The following is a 20,407-nucleotide window of genomic DNA, read 5'->3' as shown; positions in this document are numbered from 1 at the left end:
AAAGAATTAGGAAAGTTTAATGTATTAAATTTGTGATTTTATCCAACCCTAGAGGCACTAATTTTTCATTCAGTGTTTGAATGTTTGGAGACATTTAATTTCTTATTTTAAAATTATCCCTATAGGGGCACCTGGCTGGCTCAGTCAGTAGAGCTTGCAACTCTTGATCTCAGGGTTGTGAATTTGAGCCCCATGTTGGATGTAGAGATTAATTAAATAAAAATTTTGATGTGCCCTAGAGTGGCTCAGTTGGCTAAGCGTCTGACTTCTGCTCAGGTCATGATCTCACAGGGTCTGTGTTGACAGCTCCAAGCCTGGAGCCTCCTTCAGGTTTTGTGTCTCCGTCTCTCAAAAGTCAATAAGACACTAAAAAAATCTTGAGGGGTGCGTGGATGGCTTAGTTGTCTAAGTCCCTGACTTCAGCTCAGCTCATCATCTCCGGGTTTGTCAGTTCAAGCCCCACATTGCGCTGTGTGCTAACAGCTTAGAGCTTGGAGCCTGCTTCAGATTCTGTATCCCCTTCTCTCTCTGCCCTCCTGGCACTCTCTCTCTCCCTCTCTCAAAAATGAAGAAACATTAAAAAATATAAATAAATCTGGGAGAAATGTAAAATAAAATTATCCCTATAGTGTATAATTAGTTAGACTAAGGGATCTTGATGCCGAATACTGAGAGAAATGTGCATTGTTTGATAAATTCATAATTTAATGAATTAGAAATGTAAAACAGCAACAAATCTTCCAGTGAAATCTGTCTTTAGAGGGACAGTGTCTCAGGAGTGTATCAGCATTGCTGTAGTTTCTTTTTTTCATTGACCCCCACTGCCTTCCCTGGCTACAGCATATTCAGTGTGTTTCCTTGAGGCCCTGGCCCCTGTTGACTGTATCTCTGCCACTTAGGTGAGAGAAAAAGGCTTGAGGGACCTGACATGGGAGCACCGTCCTTCCGCCAGCTGGAAATGGCTCGAGCAGTCTTTACTCCTGTAGTGTATGTTTTTGGAGGGAAATGGTTCTGGGTATACTTCACTAAGGGTATCGTTCTGGTTATATGACACCTCCTCTCTCTGCTCCATGCTAACTGATATGACTTGATCCGTAGTTCTGGAGCAAACAGTCAAGAAATTATTCTTGAGACATTATAGGTGCGAAAAAGGTGTTTCCTTAAAGCATAGGGACAGGATCTTTGACTAGAAAGAGCTGCTCCAGGATTGTGTGAAGAAATCAGTTTATACTTTTAAGTTGAGGGGGTAGAGACAAAGGAAGCTTAGAAAGTTGTTTTCATCCGTTAAGGAAGATTCACAGGATCCTGGATACCTAGCAATTCAAGCTAAGATAGCTGTTGTTGGTTTTTTGGGGTTTTTTCTCTAGCGAGGTATTAACACTTAGACAGCTGGGAGTTCCTGTCATACTCTGCCTGTCTCAAGTATTTGTCAATCGGCTGCAAGCTGTAAGGAAATTTAATTTTATCTACCTTTCTTCTGCCTTTTTTCTCCATATGACTCACAACTGAAGATCAGAGAAATGCCAGTGCATATTGGACATGCCCAGGAGGAATCTGTGGAGTCAGTGCCAAGGAGAGGGGCATTAGGGTCACCGCAGGACTTGGGGTCCCTGAGCAGGTGTGACTACAAAGTGACACAGTAGGTTTCTTGGTCACTTATCTGTTTCAGGGATTTGGTACAGCCTTCGCCTCTGGTCACAGGAGAGCACCATGTTGGGTGGCAGGCCTTGGTGCTGGCTACACCTGGACCCCAAGCCCTTGGAATGCACAAATAGTGTGTTAATAAGACATTTTAAAGATGCTTGACCACGTCAGGACACATTAAGGGGAGACTGGTGTTGGAGGACCTGAGAGAAGAGATGAGGGGATGAGGGAAAGAGTGAGATATGAGGCCCAGATGGTGGGCACAGCACAGGACTGGAATCAGGAGAGAAAAAGCAGTGGGAAGTCATTCAGGAGTGTCCAGTGTATAAAAAGACACAAGCCCAATGGAGTAATCTGATGCCACCAAAACAGCAAACCAAGACTCAATTGAATCCAAGTGCCTAAGTAATAGGATGTGCCCAAGTTTCTTAGTGTATGTACAAGCTCCCTGTCTCCACCCGATACACTTACTACAGGTTTGCTAACCCCACTGGGAGTCAGTGCTTGGAGAGCTATCTCCCTGGTTCATTGCTTGTTAGTAACAGGTAATTAAAAGTTCTGAAACACTTCCTTGGGTTTTCAATTTAATGCACCCCAGGCAGTGTGCCCCTGACACTTTGACAAAGGAGCACGGTTGTGTACATTCAAACTGTCCAGGGGGTTCTTTGTGAAATACAGGCAAGTCTCTAGCCACGGAATGTTCTTACAGTCCTCACCATCCACAACTAGGGAGATGCAAGACTTCTTCCCTCCCACTATGTGAAGAGAAACGTCGACACTGATTCAAACTGTCAGCACCAAATGAGACAATAATTCTTCTGTATCTGCTTTCCAAACCCATATGCTTCAAACTTGCATAAAATATATGCATATGTCCAGCTGGATGCAAAACGCACCATGGGAGCATAGACAAAGCTCAGGCCCAAGGTAGGTCAGGCTGACCGGAATTTGCTCAGCTTCCTCCAATTATAACCGGTGTGGACTTGGGCCCATGTCCCATCTATTCCTCACACCTACAGCAGTGGACCAAGAATACACTAAGTGGATAAAGAACTAGCGCACGGTTGTCGGGAGTATAGAGGTATGGATTCTGGCCCAGGCAGCCTTGCACTAATGTTTGGGACCTCTGTGCCTTGTAGAAAACACCACACCTTGTCTTAGGCCACACCCGTAACAGTGCTGCAGCCCTCCATGCCCAGGGGCCAGAAAGTAGCCACCAACACCCTCACCGCAGGCTAGTCCCGCAGGTTCCATCCTTGAGTGCTGTGGGAACCTGAACCCCACGTGCTCCTGACCTCCCTCCCATCTCTGAGAGCCGCTGACTGCGGGGGTTGGTGCTGACAAGGTGCTGCTGGCGACACCTCGGGTGTCCAGCCTGGGCCTGTAAGGACTGGGAGTGGGATCAGCTCAAGGGCCCACACCAAATCACACCCTTTCTTTGGTGTCTACAGTCTGGTGCTAAACAAAGGCTCGGATTTCACAAAAGCCTGTCCCACAACAGCTGCACTCATAGGGCCTTTCACCAGTGTGACCCTCTGGTGCTGATTTAGATTATTACTTTGGTGGAAAGCTTTTCCATACTCCATGCACTTGTAAGGCCTTTCCCCAGAGTAAATTTTCTGTGAATTTTGAATTTACATGTGTGGCTGAAAGCCTTCCTACTCTCCTTACTCATGTTTCTCTAGTGTGAATTTTTTGGGCACTCAACAAGGGTTGATTTCTCTTCGAAGCCATTTCTATTTGTTGGGCATCTACATGGTCTCTCCTCAGGTGAGTCAGGTGGCGAAGAAGGGTGGAGCCCCTCAGGAAGGCTGTCCCCAGTTGCTGCACTTGAAGGGCGTCTCTGCAGTGAACTTTGGGAATTGCCCCGGAACGGGGCTGGGTGCGAAGGCCTCCCTGAGCTTGGTGTTCCCACATGGCTGCCCACTGCTGTGGGTGGATGGGTGATAGGTTATGGCGGCACAGCTTCTCTGCAGTACGTGCTCATCACAGGACAGAAGTTTCTTTCCATATTGAAGTCAACTGTTTCAGTTGAAGGTTTAAGTGGAAACAGAATTATCTGCTGTATGCCCCACACATGTGCAGTTTCTGTCTCTGAAGTCTCTGAAGACTTAACCAGCATTGGGAGTCCAGGCCTGCGATGTGATTTTTCTAGAAACATCAGATTCCAACAGTACCTCCTTATCTTCCTTTCCTCTGCCTCTGTCTTAATCCTTTACCAGGTGTGTCCTTCTTGCGCCACCACAGGAGAGTCCTTCAAGACCCATTCCAGCGGTACCGTCACTGTGGATAACGCATCCTGGCCCCTGCACGTGCAGGAGACTGGACCATCATTCATACTAGCATACCTACAAGGCCCGCAGTCCCGCATTGGAGCCTCAGCGGTGTGCAGAACTTCCCTGAGCCCTTCCCCATCACATGCTCCCACAATTTGTCCCCCTCAGGACTGGCACTTCCTAAGTGTGACCTACGGCTACCACTCTGGCCGAGGGCATCATTACATCTTGGATTATTGATGAAGCTCCTCCTTGGCCTCCCTGCTTTGGCCCTCGCCCCTTAGTCTGTTCACACACTAGCCAAAGAAACCAGTTAAAAGCAGAATAAGAATAAAGGGCCAGCAATTAGTCTCCCTAAAGAAGACCTAGATTGCCGTCTAAATTGTCCTATCAGACTCTTAAAAGATTTAAGAAGGATTTGGGGTTCCCCGATGGCTCCTGGCTCATGCTTCCAAACAAACCTCCGTACATCTCTGTCCCCACGCTGAAAACCCTTTCAGGCACCCCACCCCACTCCACCCCCAACCCCTTTTGGCCAGCATACTGACCAGTGATCTGGAGCACGAAGGCACAAAGCGAAAGTGACTCTTATCATCCCAGACAAGGAAATGGAAGCGTCAGGAATCCCAGGCACACTCATCCGCTAAAGTTGGGGCTCCAGGAACTTGGGGCAGGGGTACTGCCCGGCTTCGGCTGGACTCCTCACTCCGCAATGACGTCCGTCAGCCGCGCGGTTCCCACGGTAACCCGCGGGGGATCGAGGAGGAAGAGGGCGCGCGCGCCCCCGTTGGGAGTGGACCCCGGGATGGCACCTCCTCCGGCCTCCGTGGCCCCGCACGGCGAGAGGAGCCTCGGTCTCCCGCGCGTTACGATGGAAACACGCTGGGGCCTTTTGTGGGGGCTTCAAGGCTCTTGCGGAGGTCCCGGCGGACGCCCCCCCGGACCGTCCATCCTACTTCCTGAACGCCGCGGCTTGAGCAGGCGGGGACGCTCGCCCGCAGGCCTCGCCCGCAGGAGCAAAGGCGCAAAAAGGAGGCCTCCATACCGTCCCCACTTGGAGAACCCCAGACCCTGGACGGTGGCGCTGCGGGGTTCCTGAACGCGTCCTCACACCAGGGATCCAGGCCTTTTTTTTTTTTGCTGAGGCGCACGACCAACCATAAGAAAACTTCAGGGCGAAGTCGGCTGCTCAGCCCGGGTCCTGAGCGGTACTCACCGTGACGCCCCGCACGGCGCAGTGTCTCCTGGGTAGTGTAGTTCACGTTGCAAATCTTAGTTCCACAGGGACCGCTATTCCGTGTCACCATGACAACCCCCAAGCGGCAATGCTACGCAAGCGGTGTTTGGCACGAAGGTCCTGCGAGCCGGTTGACCTAAGGCGCGTCTGAGGCTCGTCAGCGGTGTTGTCAGAGAGGACCACAATGGGTCTGTTGTGCCGCCTCCCCATCCGGGTCCCCGTCCAAGGCAGCTCTGGTGGACTCTGCACGGTCAAGTGAAGGTTTCCCAAGCTTCCGCATGTCCAGACTCAAGCCCCAGTGTTCCAGAAGTGAGACTGAGGGTGTCTGGCCTGGGGTCGTGTTATTCCCCCAGGTTGGGACAGTGGAGTGCGCGCATGGAATGAAGCATGGGAGTTGTTCCAGGCAGAGGCACCTGCATGTGCAAAGGCTTGGAGGCGACCCAGAGAGGAAGGCATTGGGGAAACTTCAAGTCTTTTACTTCCAACAGAAATCTCCAAAGGGGAGAAGGGCTCCTGCTAGGCCTTTATCCTGAGGGAGCTGGGAGCTGAGGAGATGTGTGAATAGAGGAGGGACCTAACCTAAATTGGCAAGTATACCTTTAACTTCCATGTGGAAAAGTGATGGGGTGCCAGATGAAGGTGGAGGTGGTTGGGGACTCAGGAAGAAGGCAACTGCAATCATGGAGGCCAGCGATGGTGGCAGCCTGGACTAGGGTGGTGGTAGCAAAAGACGTGGGAGAAGTAGTCAGATTTTGGATCCCTTCTGCAAGCAGAGCCAGCTGTATTTGCTGATGGATCAAAGAGGAGTGAGAAAGAGATGAGAGGTCCAGAAGGACTCCAGGCTTTTGGACTGAGCAGTTGAAAGAACGGAACTGCCTCCCATAGGAATGGGAAAGGGGGAAGAGGAGCAGATCCCAGAGGAAGAGCAGGAGTGGGACTGTGGCTGAGCTGCCTGGAAGATATCTGAGTGGAGAGGCAATATTAGCAAGACTCAGAGATCTGGTTTTCTCTCCCCCCCCCCCCGTTTTTTAATGTTTGTTTATTTCAGAGACAGACAGAATGCAAGTTGGGGAAGGGCAGAGAGAGAGGGAGACACAGAATCGGAAGCAGGCTCCAGGCACTGAGCTGTCAGCACAGAGCTCGACACGGGGCTCTAAGACACAAACCATGAAATCATGATCTGAGCCAAGGTCTGATGCTCAACCAACTAAGCTACCCAGGTGCCCTGAGTTGATTATTTTTTAATGTTTATTTACTTTTGAGAGAGCATAAGCAGGGGAGGGGAAGGGAGAAAGGGAGAGAGAGAGAATTCCAAGCAGGCTCCACACTGTCTGTGCAGAGCCAGATGTGGAGCTGAATCCAAGGAACAGTGAGAACATGACCTGGACCAAGATCAGGAGTTGGACATTAAATCAACTGAGCCACCCAGGTGTCCCAAAGGTCAGCTGATTATTAATCTTAACTCCGTATGCCATTTAAGTTCCCCTTTGCCATGTAATATGTTTACATGCTCTGGAGATTAAGACCTGTAAATCTTTCAGGTCAGTATATTCTGCCAACCACAGTACATGAACATACTTTAAAAAAAATTGAACATTGCCTATATGGCTATTTGCTAAGTCAAGGATGAGTACATTTTAGATTTTGATAGATGTCAACAATGATTCTCTAATTTTTTTAATGTTTTTTATTTATTTTTGAGAAACAGAGCATGCGAGGAGGGGAGGGTCAGAGAGAGAGGGAGATACAGAATCCGAAGCAGGCTCCAGGCTCTGAGCTAGCTGTCAGCACAGAGCCCGACGCCGGGCTCGAACCCACGAACCATGAGATCATGACGTGAGCCGAAGCTGGATGCTTAACCGACTGGGCCACCCAGTCGCCCCAACAATGATTCTCTAGAGAGGCATCTCCAATTTACTTCCCCTGGCAGTGCTATGAAACTGTTGGCATGATAATAAGAACAATAACAACAGCTCTCATTTATTTAGTAGTGTCAACCTAAAAATAAAAGTTACTTAAAAATAAATAAATACGAGTTACTTTACCAGCAAAAAAAAAAAAAGGGTTTATTTGGGAATAGCAGAGAATTACAGTTCTGGACATGCAAGCTACAGAAAAACCATAGGCAAGTCCAAGAAAGAGGAATGTTATTTTATAGAGAGGCAGGTGGAAGTTAGGGGGGGCTGAAGTCCATTGGAGAAAAGAGTTCAGGGTGATGACAGTTTCTCATTGGTTGGGTTGTAGGGGTGGTTGATTTCTACGAGGAGATGCAATGTACATCTTTACCTGTTACGTCTTGTAGTTGATAAGTCTTTCCAGTTGAAGATTCTTCTGTTGGCAATTCTTGACGTTCAGTGGTACCAAGTGAGACCTTCTTGCACTCCCATTTTTGTGAGGTTTCCCTTTACTAAGTGTCACAGCACCGTGTACCTGGCCCTGTTGCTAAGCATTTTCATGAAGAAAATTGTAGTATTTTCCAAATTTCACGACTGGATTTTGTGAATCGCGACTGATTCTGGGTGAGCATCAGGATACCCAAGAAGGATTGTCAAGGCACATAATGTTTAGGCTCATCCCAGAATTTCTGATGAGGGATTGGGGAAGGGGCAAGAGCTTGCTTTTCTAGCAAGTTCTCCAGTGATGCTGATGCTACGATTTGTGGACCACTGAATTAAAGAGACATTTAATGTTACTAAACTCTCCATGAAGGAGGTATTATCTTCATTTTACATCTTCAGAAAATGCAGAAGAGAAGGTGTTCCCCAGGGGCCCCCTCAGGGCTGGTCTCTCCAGGTTCAGAATGCAGGTCATGGGCGGGACATCACTGAAGGAGGAAATCTAGAATGATCCCTTTAAGAGGAAGCTGTAACACACCATTGCCATTCTTAATCTCGGGTCCCATTTCCCAGGGCCTCCTGCGGTGCCAGGTGGGAGCTGCCCTTGGAGAATTTGTCCGGGCTGCCCCATGCCAGGCCTGTGCGGAGCTGAAGCTGCGGCTCACAGGACTTCCAGCGCCTCCATTGGGGGCGTTCTTTTGCTCTTGACAGGTAGTTATATAGCACCCTTGGGGACCTGAGCTTTAGGTGGAGGCCGTTTTCCAGGATCCTCCTCGGGACCCAGCAGGGAGGACAGTAAGGAAGATGGGGTCACCTGCCACGTTTCGGTCCCGCTGACTGAGGCTCCGATTGTGACGTGCGGCGGCAGGCACCTGGCCCAGTGGAGGTGCGGGGATTAGCTGGCCACTCAGGGCCTGCCCAGGGCCGAGGGTGGCAGCCGCGGAGCTGGCGGGCCCGGATCCCGTGAGCGGAGGGCTCTCGCTGCCCTCACGACTGGACCCGCATCCGCAGAGTCCGGGGCCCACGGTAGAGGGGCGTGGGGTGTCCCTGGACTCTTCTCCTCCACCTTTGCTTCTCTTCCTTTGCTGCTGGGACCCTAGGATCACCCCAAGCCCGAGGTCTGAGTCCTGGCTAGGGGGTATGTGGAAAGTTTCATAGTTCTGGAATCCAACGGGGCAAGGTGTGGAAAGCTGTTTCAGGCTTGGGGACCAGGATGTGATAGGTTTTCTTTATGTCTGGTGGACAGGAGTGAGGCCTGAAATGGCAGCCAGAGGAGCTTGGTCTGTAATCTGAGGGCAGTATGAGTCCTGGATGGTTTGGAGTAAAGGAGGAAGGTGATCTGACTCAGGGGTTCATAGGCTCCCTTTGGCTGGAGAGTGAAAAACAGATGTGGGGTAGGGGGTGAAGATGATGAAGCAGAAAGGGAGGCCCATAAGGATGCACTTTACTGGATCAGGTGAGTGATGGTGTCTTGGGTTGAGTGGTGACTGGAGTTGGGAGAAGTTGGATTTTGGATCTTTCAAGCCGGCCAGATTTTATGATGTGGAGAGAAGTGGAGGAGGCAGGGAGATCACCATGGATTTTAGCCTCAGCTATGAGAAGATGGAATTGAAGTGCATCAACTGCGACAGGAAGGTTGCTGGGTGAAGCAGGTTTCAGGGAAAATCAGGAGGCAGGTTTTGACCCTGGCAAGGCTGAGATACCCTAAAGACTTCCAAGTGGAGGTGCTGAATGGACAGCTCCACTTCCAAGTGGAGGTACTAGGAGACACCCAGTCAGCAGTAGTCAGCCTGTGAACTGAGGTGGAGATATTTCCGATTTAGGAAGGGGCATCTTAGGTTATGGTGAAGGATGTCCTGTTGGGATGACTAAGGACTGGGTGGCCGGCCTGGGTACCTGGGAGGGTTGACAGGTGTCATAAAGTCAGATGAAGGGAGGAACAGCCTCGAGGGAAGGTGTGTGTGGGAGAGGAGGGTCCAAATAGTGGCCACGGTCCCTGGGACCGAGGCTGAGGCATATTGGCGATGCAAGTAGCATGACGATGGGACCAGGGCTGATGTTCATTCACTTCTCTGTGGGCTCACCAAACTTTCTTGGCCACCCTCTGTGGGACATTAGGGTTTCAGCCAGGATAGCAGATTAGCTCACTGGCAGTCAGCTGGGGATGTCTCAGACCTAAGGTGGGAGGTGGTGGAGCTGGGCTTTGAATGTAAATTAGGAGGAGATAGGAGTACAGTGGCTGGTGAGAGAACACCATGAAGAAAGGCAGAGAGACTCCAAGGTCCCAGAGATCTGTGTGGCCCACTCTGGGTGGCTGAGGGTTAAAAGTAGGAATAGGATCAGAGAAACTGAAGGAAAGGCTGGGTGCCACCTCTGGAAGTTGGAAGTTTTGGAAGTCTGGCTCAGGGTGGGATCCTGGTTGACTTGCAGAGTAGTATGTAGGGTGGCTGAGAGGACGAATGGGCCATGGGTTGGTGGTGGGGTCTGGAGATGTGTGATACAAAGATGGATGTATACATGCAGAGGGAGTATGAATTCATGGACTGGGAGTCTTGCTGGTGGGGACCTATGGGAGATGAGCCCCAGTTTGGTTGTTCTGGGAGGCCCAAAGGAGTGGCCTCCCAGAGGATGACCTAGCAGTGTTGACAGGGGTGACTGGGAGTCAGAGGCTAGGAGGATGACCTAGCAGTGTTGACAGGGGTGACTGGGGGTCAGAGACTACACAACAGAATGGTGGCGGTATGTGGGGTCACAGGCCTAGGCCTGTGTAGGTTCATCTGTGTATTTGCTGCTGCTGTTGTTAGTTTTTCTGCTGCCTGTTGGTCTGGTGACTTAGCTATCCTCCTCATCATGGCAGGGCCGGGGGACCTTTGAGGATGTGGCTGTGTACTTGACCTGGGAGGAGTGGGAGCTCCTTGGTGAAGCTCTGGGGCGTCTGTACCGTGATGTAATGCTTGAGAACTCAGCACTCGTGGCTTCACTGGGTAAGGCCCTCCCAACCTCCTAGCCTCCTGCGCTAGCTTCTGTCCTTCACCTTCTAAAAAGAGCATCTGTGCCTTCCCACAGCTGCGCAGGGGCCTTGCTTCCTCCGGACTGTCTGCAGTGCGTGAGGAGCTGGGTCACGGGCACAGCCTGCTCCTTTCCCCGAGGAGCCCCAATACCTGCTTTGAAGCTCTCTGGGGAAAGGCTCAGGACTGAGGCTTTGTCTGGCTGCCGAAGTTTGTCCAGATCAGTGGCACTTCTGTGCTCAGGTTCTTCCCTCTTTTTATTTTTTTTTTTTAATTTTTTTAATGTTTTATTTTTGATACAGAGAGAGACAGAGCATGAGAAGGGGAGGGGCAGAGAGAGAAGGAGACACAGAACCAGAAGCAGGCTCCAGGCTCTGAGCTAGCTGTCAGCACAGAGCCCGACGCGGGGCTCGAACCCACAAACGTGAGATCTGACCTGAGCCGAAGTCGGAGGCTTAACCCACTGAGCCACCCAGGCACCCCTTTATTTTCTTTTTTTAAGCTTATTTATTTTGTTTTGAAAGAGAGAGCAAGTGCATGCACACACATGAACAAGGGAGGGGCAGAGAGGGAGGGAGAGAGAGATTCCTAAGCAGGCTCCGCACTGTCAGCGTACGGCCCAACACAGGACTTGATTTTGCAAACTGGAAGATAATGATCTGAGCCAAAATCGAGTCAGACAGGCAACCAACTGAGCCACCCAGAAGCCCTTCTGCCCTTTTTTCTCTCAGACATTTCCTGGAGCCTGGCCATATCATGGACTATAGATACTCGATGTGGTTATTATTCATGGGAACCACTGTGAGATGCTCCTAAGAGGCTTATTTTGTAACACTGAGTTTTCTTCCCAGTTGCAAAGGTGACATGATCTCCCTTTGGGCTGGCGCAGGGTGGGCTGCTCTTAGCTGGGCCAGCGACTTACCTACCCTGTCTTTCTCCCAGGACTTGCAACTTCCAAGTCCCATGTGGTTGCTCACCTGGAACAGGGCAAAGAACCCTGGGAGACTGACAGGGTGGACATATCTCCATAAACTGCAAGAGAGGCTGGGAGGGGTCTGGCTCTAGTGAGTGGGAGCTGGAGCAAAGGTTACGTTGGGTCGGGGTTCACAGTGTCCTGGGCACCTGCTCTGTGTCCACTAGTGTTTGTTGCTGGAGCCAGTAGCCATACCTTACTCCACTTTCCTTCTTCATTCTAGAAACCACATTCTTACCATTTCTATTTTGTCCCTGGGCCCTGGTGGTGGATGACTCTGCTGCTCTGCTCCGTGTCCTCCTCATTCCCCTCCACCTCCCCGTTTACAGGGGCGTCCCCACTAGCCCACAGTCAATGTGTTATGAGATGTGCACGTATCTTCATAAAGACTTGAAGCACCAGATGCCTGGTTGCAGCTGGATTTTCCTGGGCTTTTGCTATCCACTCCATGTCCCCTTTTCCTGGAAATCTGGGGATTTCCAGATTTCAGCAGGCCTGTCTGTACTGGGGCCTGCTGAAAGCTGAGGAATTGTGGTCTCTGCTTCTCCTCCCGGCCTAAACCCCACCCCTGTGTTCTCATGTGTTGAGTCTTCACTTTCGGTGGCCCTCCTGGGCCCAGTCCTGCACCACAAGCTCTACCTCATTCTGATTTGATCCTAAAGACTCATTCCTAAATTTGTCAGATCCACATCTGGGAAGGGGCTGCCCCCTCCCAACAAAGCCTACCTATACTTCATCAGCATTTCTCTGGTTTCAGGTTGTTGGTGTGGGGTGGAAAAAGCCCTTCTTGAACAGCGTGTTGCTGTGGGGGCGCTTCGATTCAGAACCCCTAAGGCAGATCCTTCCATCCAGAAAGCCAACACCTGTGACATGTGTGGCCCAGTCTTGAAAGACATACTGTACCTGGCTAAGCATTGGGGAATACACCCTAGGAAGAAGCCATATGAATGTGAGGCATGTGGAGAGTCTTCTGGCTCAGCACAAACTCTCACCAGCACCAGAGGGAGCACAGCGGAGAAAAGCTCTTCACATGCAGCCATGACCGCCTCCAGCATCAGGCCGTCCACAGCAGGCAAAGCTGCATGGCAGCCCCAAGCGCAAGGAGGCCTTCTGGCCCAGCTCCAGATGCCCGCAGCAGCAGGCACTTCATGCTTCTTGACCACCTGATAACTCACTCCAAAGAGAGACCCTTCAGATGCCCAACCGGAAATGCAGTAAGGAGCATTCAACGCTTGTTCATCACCAAAAAAATCACACTGGAGACATGCCCCATGTGTGGAAGGAATGCGGGAAGGCCTCAGCCACCTTCTAAAACTGAGGACACAGGGGCACCTGGGTGGCTCAGTCGGTTAAGTGGCCGACTTTAGCTCAGGTCATGATCTCACAGTTCGTGGGTTCAAGTCCCGCATTGGGCTCTGTGTTGACAGCTCGGAGCCTGGAGCCTGCTTCAGATTCTGTGTCTCCCTCTCTCTCTGCCCCTCCCCCACTCATGCTCTGTGTCTCTCTGTCTCAATAATAAATAAAAACATTTAAAAATAAATAAATAAATAAAACTGAGGACACAGCAGAAAGTTCATACTGGAAAAATGCATCACAGCTGCAGTGAATGTGGGAAAGCCTTCACTGGCAAACACTCACTTGTTCAGCACCAAACAGTTCACACTGGAGAACGGGCTTATGAGTGTGGCCAGTGCGGGAAGGCCTTCACTCGCAGCTTCCACGTTGTTCTACACCAGAAAGTTCACAACACAGAAATGCCTTGAGTGCAGATTGTGCTGGCAAGTCTTTAGATGTGTTGCCAATTTTGTTGAGCACCAGAAAGTACACATGGGGGAAAGGCCTTATGAGAGCAAAGAATGTGGAAAAGCCTTCATTAACAGCTCTCATCTTATTCGGCACCAGAAAGTTCACAACACAGAAAGGCCTTTTGAGTGCAGTGAATGTGGAAAAGCTTTCAACAAACCTCCAAACTTATTCTGCATCAAAGAAGTCATATTGGAGAAAGACCGTATAAATGCAACCAATGTGGGCAAGCCTTCAGTTGCCCCTCCAACCTTGTTCTACACTGGCGAATTCACACCGGAGAAAAACCTTATGAGTGCTTGGAATGTGGGAACGCCTTCTGTCAAAACTCTGCCCGCATTCAGCACCAGAAGGTTCACACTAGGGAAAGGCTTTATGAGTGCACTGAATGTGGGAAAGTCTTCAGCTATAACTCTAATCTTGTTCAACACTGGCAAGTTCACACTGGAAAATGGCCTTATGCATGCAGCCAGTGTGGAAAAGCTTTCAGTGAAAGCTCCATCCTCAGTCAGCACCAGAGTTCACACTGGAGAAAAGCCTTATGAGTGTAACAAATGTGGAAAAGCTTTCCGCTACAGCTCAAACCACTCTAAACACCAGAAGGGTCACATTGGAAAAGAGCCTTCAGACTGCAGTGGACATAGGAAAGCCTTCAGCCAGAGCCCCAGCCTCACTCAGAACAGAAAGGTCACACCAAAGATAATGCTTAGGAGTGTGGCAAATGTGGAAAACCACTAGCTAGCTGGGGCTTTCTCCTTGCTCACCTTAAAAGGATTCACTCCTGAGAAACCTTCAGTAAAGAAGCCATAAGGCAAAAATTGAAACTTGAATGTCCTAACACCCCCACCAGGAGACTGCCAGATACTGGGAAGCTTTCGCGAGCCTCATCACATTTTCGAACCTGTCCAGGTGCTTTGCCAGATTATGTCACTGCCAGATGCCATCTCACTTCTACCAGCCGGCAGCTCTTTCCACAGCATGTGACTGTCATCTCAACATACTCAGGGAAGGCTGATCTTCTCGTGCTGTCTCATTCCCTGGAGGGAGCCATGAGTGACGGAAGCTCTTTGGGGGTGGCCTCATTTTCCATCTGTGCCCCATCTCTAGTGGTTCAGGCACAGTCCTGACCTTGTTCTCTCCAGGATCTGACCTGGAGTCTGAGGCCTTGCAGAAGCAGCTTCCCTTTTTTTGTGGGCATTGTTGAGTCTACAGATGGTGCCTGCAATGGAATTGTCCAGTATCCAAGTCACCCAACCCTGGAACTGCCTGCCTCCAGAGTGTGTGGTAATAAAGGCCTTACCTTTGAAGCCATCTTTAATCCTGGGACTCTCATCCACTGTGTGGGTGGGAGATAGAGAATGAATTGGGCTCTAACAGGATAAAGAGGGAGAAGGGTTTTTGGAGGATGCCTCAACTTAAACAGCGGGATGGCAAGGAATAGCTTGCAGTCTAGGCCCGAGGTCTTCTGGGACAGGCTGAAAGTCTTTGGGTCAAAACCTGTGTCCTGGATGCCAGGACAATGTGTAAGGCCCAGAGCTTTGGACATTCTCCAGTAGTTCCTGGGGGGGTTGGGTCCCTTGTTCCTGGGAATGTCCGACACTCTCCAGTAGACTTGAGGGGCTACTGTCTGGGATTAAGGCCCCTGATGTCCAAAATCTGTAGCTAGGTATCACTGCATGTAAGATCTACAGGGCGGGGGGGGGGCAGGTAGAATCATCAGTGGGCACAGAAACACTGGTTTTGAGTCAGGGACACTGGCAAACAGAGGAGATAATGGCTGGTGCTATGCCTGGGCTACATCACACCCACTCACAAGAATTGGCTGTATTCAACTCAACATTTAGTTGACTTGATTCAGCCATGGTGGAATTTATACCACAAAAGATGAAGAAACCATAGCTCTTTGAAAACAAACAAAAAACAACTGAAAAAAACCTCATTTGGATTGTCTGCCAAGGTTGTGGACAGTGACTTTGGCCATAGGAAAGGCTCTGCTCTGTAGGTCTAGGAAGTCCTGCATATTCTCATCTCATCCTCTAGAACAGAGGACTGAACAGTTGTGTGTTGCTCACTGCAGAGCCAATGGCGGTGTGGATTCCTGTAGCCTCCCTGCGCTGGTCACTTCAAGGCCAGTACTGCACAGGCAGGAACTCTGGGCCTGAGAAAAGGGAGATCTTGTAGTTCAAGGTTTTTGTAGCCCAGCCAACATTCCAGGTGAGTGTAGTGTCCATGATCTTCATCATCTGCTGTTGTTTTGCTGCCACTGAGGCAGGGCTGTCCCCGGGTTCAGGGGTCAGAGATGATGGAATCAACATATGGTTGCCCCCATTTTCTGGTTTTCCAAGAGTGAGGGAACCATATGTTTATCTGAAGCCTTTTGATTTCATAAATATTGACAGCTTCTTTGCAAAATTTACAGACATATATGCAACTGGTATATATAGGCTGCATATCTCCTGGTTCAGTACTTAGCAACTGTCAGAAAGTAAGCAAACCAGGGGCGCCTGGGTGGCTCAGTTGGTTAAGCCTCCGACTTCGGCTCAGGTCAGATCTCATGTTCGTGGGTTCGAGCCCCGCCTCAGGCTCTGTGCTGACAGCTAGCTCAGAGCCTGGAGCCTGCTTCTGGTTCTGTGACTCCTTCTCTCTCTGCCCCTCCCCTTCTCATGCTCTGTCTCTCTCTGTATCAAAAATAAATAAAACATTAAAAAAAAAAAAGAAAGTAAGCAAACCAGACTGTCAGGAGCCCCATGGTCCCAAGACACGAAGGGACCTGAGAACACGTGGCAGGGGCAGGATCCCCAGTTCCCTGAAGCTGACCATGTGAGGCACAGCAGGGTCCCAGGCAGGCTTGTGGTCAGCCAGGCATGTGGCAGGTCTGCCTAAATACAGTAATTGCCTTCTATTTTCTTGTTTAAGTTTTATTTTATTTATTTGGAGAGACAGAGCATGTACAAGCAGGGGAGAGGCAGAGAGAGGGAGAGAATCTCAAGCAGGCTGTGTGCTGTCAGCACACAGCCAAATGTGGGGCTCAATCTCACAACCTGTAGAGATCATGACCTGAGCCCAAATCAAGAGTCAGACCCGACTGAGTCACCCAGGTGCCCCAATAATTGCCTTCTATTAACATGGGGGGGGCTTGGGGTTAGAACCAAAGTCCATTTGAACCTTGAGGCCTCAGCAAAGGGGTCATGGATCACCAAGAGCTCAACTCCTTGTACCCATGTTGTAGCTATGGTTAGCCAGACCTCATAACAGTGCTCCCAATGCATGAATGAAGTCTTTCACCTGCCTTCTACTCTGCTCCCAGGGCTCTGTGTACACCAGCCAACTTACTGGAACCTTAATGTTTCCCTGGTGGTGCCAGAACATAGCAAACAAAGGCCTGTTGGTTCTCAGTGTTTGGTCTCCCAGAATACCGATTTATGTAAAGCTCAAGCTCTCCCCAAATGATGAAGCATCCAGGGATCCTTGGCCTGCTCAGGCTCTCCCTCCTGGGTGTCACAACTGCCTCCTACCAACATGGAAGGGCTCCTCGGGATTAGAGTTAAAGTGCAGCAGAGCCGTGTGCAGCTCACAACTGCAAGCAACAGAGGACAGACATTTGCCATCAGCACTAAATCCCTTTTATCCTGAAGGGTCACCTAGGTGTGTATCTTGTAAAATGAAGTCTTTTGGCAAAGAGTCCTTGATTTGGTGAAGTGTCCCTAGTCAGAATCTGACTTTTGCTCTCCCCATCAGGGCTCTGTGCAAGGCAGTGGGCCTACTGTGTGTGTGTGTGTGTGTGTGTGTGTGTGTGTGTGTGTGTGTTTATGTATGCATGTTTGTGGAGCTGTGTGTGTGTGCGCACGCACGCATGTACATGTTCTGGAATATCTAAAACAAAGCCCTCATGGCTCTGAGCACCTATGAAGTGGGGCTACTAATGTTCATCTTCACTCTACAGGAATGCTGTCCTTTGAACCAGACACAGAAGAAGGAAGTGCTGAGTGATGGTCAAAAGCAGCCCTTCTGACATCATTTGAGTCCCAGATCCACTTAGTGCCTGAAACCAGATTCCAAGTGGGCTTTTGGGTTCCACGTACCAAGAGGCCACAACAGCTCAATAGAGAAAAGGCAATCTTTTCAACCAACAGTGCTAGAACAGCTGGATAGCCATATGTCACAACAAACCCCTAAGCTTACCTCAAGTCATATGCAAAAGTTAACTCAAAATTGATCATAGACGTAAGCATAAAACTTATAACAGTAAATGGGGCGCCTGGGTGGCTCAGTCGGTTAAGCATCCGACTTCAGCTCAGGTCATGATCTCTCAGTTCGTGGGACAGAATCTGTGCTGACAGATTTCAACTCAGGTCATTGTTGTAGGTTAACAAACCTGAGTAAAATGGAAAATCATTAACCGGCTGTTTTGGCTTCTGTACATTGCTTTCTGAATGCATCTCCCTGTTCACTGTTCTGACTAGCTGCGTGGTAACTGCTAAAACATTGAGATAAAAAAAAAAAAAAGCCTATGTAGCTCCCTGTCAAAGTTATCAGAAGGTGTAACTTCTGCCTGCTTGCTAAGCGCAACCCCACCCCTTTTACTAAGACCTGGCAAAGGCAGAGTTAACTGATGAGAAGTGTCCCCTTCTCGCGATAACTTAGAGGTCTATGATTGGTCATTTAAAAGCAACAAAGAGCCTTAGAGTACTGGGTTCCAGCCAAAGATGGCGTTTGTGTATTACAATGTAATTGGCTACTATGGGATGCTATGGATTGTAATTGGTTAACTAAATAATAACGTATTCTGTCCATATAATCTCACTGATGCCTTTGTTCCAGGCCATTCTCTGCTCCTTAACACCAGGGAGATCAGGTTTGGCCGTAAATAAAATCATGCCTCGCTTCTATTCGGCATTGGTCGTCTTTTCCTAATAACCCCACAACAGTCATGATCTCACGGTTATGTGATCAAGCTCCATGTAGGGCTTCATGCTGACAGTATGGGATTCTCTGTCTTCCTCTCTCTCTGCCCCTCCCCTACTTGAGCTATCGCCCTCCTTCAAAATAAGTATTAGAAAAAAGTTATCATGGAATGGATAATAAATGGAAATTTAAGAGCTAAAACTATACAGCTGATAAGAAAAATTTTTGACTTTGAGTTAGGCAAAGAATCTTTTAGATATGAACCAGAAGACAACATATAAAAGGAAAAACTAATAAATTAGACTTCATCAAAATGTAAAATATTGCTCTTCAAGGGGCACCTGGCCTGTTCAATCAGAGAATGTGACTCTTGATTTCAGAGTTGTGAGTTCAAGCCCAATGTTGGGCATAAAGTTTACATTTAAAAAATAAATAAAAATAAAACATTGCTCTTTAAAAGATGTCATTAAGAAAATTAAAACGAGCACCTGGGTGGCTCAGTCAGTTGTTTTCAGCTTTGACTCAGGTCATGATCTTGTGGTTCATGAGTTCGAGCCCCATGTCAGGCTCTGTGCTGACAGCTCAGAGACTGGAGCCTACTCCAGATTCTGTGTCTCCCTCTCTCTCTCTGTCCCTCCCCTGCTTATGCTCTCTCTCTCTCAAAAATAAATAAACATTAAAAAAAATTAAAACAAGCTACAGGCTGAGAGGAAACACCTATACATAAATTGGAGTCTTAATACAGAATATATAAAGAATTTGAACAACTCAATAAGAAGACAATCCAAGTAAAAAGCAAAAGATTTCAATAGACATTTTATCAAAGAAGATAAACAGCTAATAAGCACATGAAAAGATGCCTTCATTATTCATTAGGAAAATATACATTAAAAACTCCTTGGGATTATTGTTTGATGGGCATAGAGTTTCAGTTTAGGATAATGAAAAAGTTGTAGAGATGTTTAGGGGTGACAATTGTACAACTGTGTGAATTTACTTAATGTCACTGAACTGTACACTTAAAAAATAGACGTTTAAGGGGTGCCTGGGTGGCTCAGTCAGTTAAGCATCTCATTTCGGCTCAGGTCATGTTCTTGAGGTTTGCGGGTTTGAGCCCTGAATTGGGCTCCACACTGACAGTGTAGACCCTGCTTGAGATTCTCTCTCCTCTCTGCCCCTACCCACTCTCACTCTCAAAATAAATAACACTTCAAAATAAAAGTTTTGAGTATATTTTACCACAATTTAAAAAAATCCATTAAGACACCATTTCATACTAGTATGGCAACACCAGTGTTGGCAGGAAGGTGGAGAAAATGAAATAATTCTACAGTGCTGGTGGGAATATAAAATGGTAGAGACGCTTTGGAAAATTTTGGCAGTAAAGAGTTAAATGTGAACTTCACCCAGCAGTTCTACTCCTAGAAATTGTCAGGCAGAAAGACCTTTCTCCGCCGTATAATCCTTCTAACTGGACTTAGAATCAAATTGACATGAGACAGATTAACAGGAGAAAACAGTATTTACTGAGTGTATATACAGGGAATCCAAAGACAACGGGGCACATGAAGCGTACGTGAGCCGAGGAGAGGGACTGAGGTCTGAGAATATGAAAAGGAGAAAGCTTTTAGCCAGAAGGCGGAAGGAGACTTTGGAAACACAGGCTGCTCTAAGAGGCAGGAAAGCTCCTCAGGCAAATGGAGTCTCTGTTAACAGCTCCCTTCCAACTACAGGCTCTCCTTCCAATGTAAATGAGGGGGTTGTGGGAAAGGCAGCTTTTCCTGCATCTGCTGGGTTTTGATTACTTTAAACAATTTTTATTTCTTTTGAGAGAGAGAGAGAGGGACAGGGAGAGAGAGAGTGAGGCTGAGAGAGAATCCCAAGCAGACCCTGTGCTGCCAATGCAGAACCCGACACAGGAGTTGAATTCCCTAACCATGAGATCACAACCCCAGGCAGAAATCGAAAGTTGGACGCTTAACTGACTGAGCCACCCAGGCGCCCCTAACTCAAAATAATCTTTGGGGCACCTGGGTGGTTAAGTGTCTGACTTCAGCTCAGGTCATGATTTTAGTTTGTGAGTTCAAGCCCCACATAGGGCTCTGTGTTGACAGCTCAGAGCCCGGAGCCTGCTTCAGATTCTGTGTCTCCCTCTCTCTCTGCCCGTCCCCGGCTCGTGCTGTCTCTCTCTTTCTCTCAAAAATAAAATAAAACATTAAAAAATT

At 48.8% G+C, this 20,407-nt stretch overlaps 1 pseudogene; it reads left to right on the top strand.

The window, feature by feature from the left end:
• The first annotated feature begins 13,044 nt into the window (after positions 1-13,044).
• On the top strand, positions 13,045-14,577 carry LOC115281116 (annotated as a pseudogene).
• Positions 14,578-20,407: the final 5,830 nt, after the last annotated feature.

This window comes from Suricata suricatta, chromosome 16, assembly GCF_006229205.1.
Source record: "Suricata suricatta isolate VVHF042 chromosome 16, meerkat_22Aug2017_6uvM2_HiC, whole genome shotgun sequence".
Classification (NCBI taxonomy): Eukaryota; Metazoa; Chordata; class Mammalia; order Carnivora; family Herpestidae; genus Suricata; species Suricata suricatta.
The sequence above is the reverse complement of the archived record's forward strand: the minus strand, read 5'-3'. Positions and strand labels throughout refer to the sequence as shown.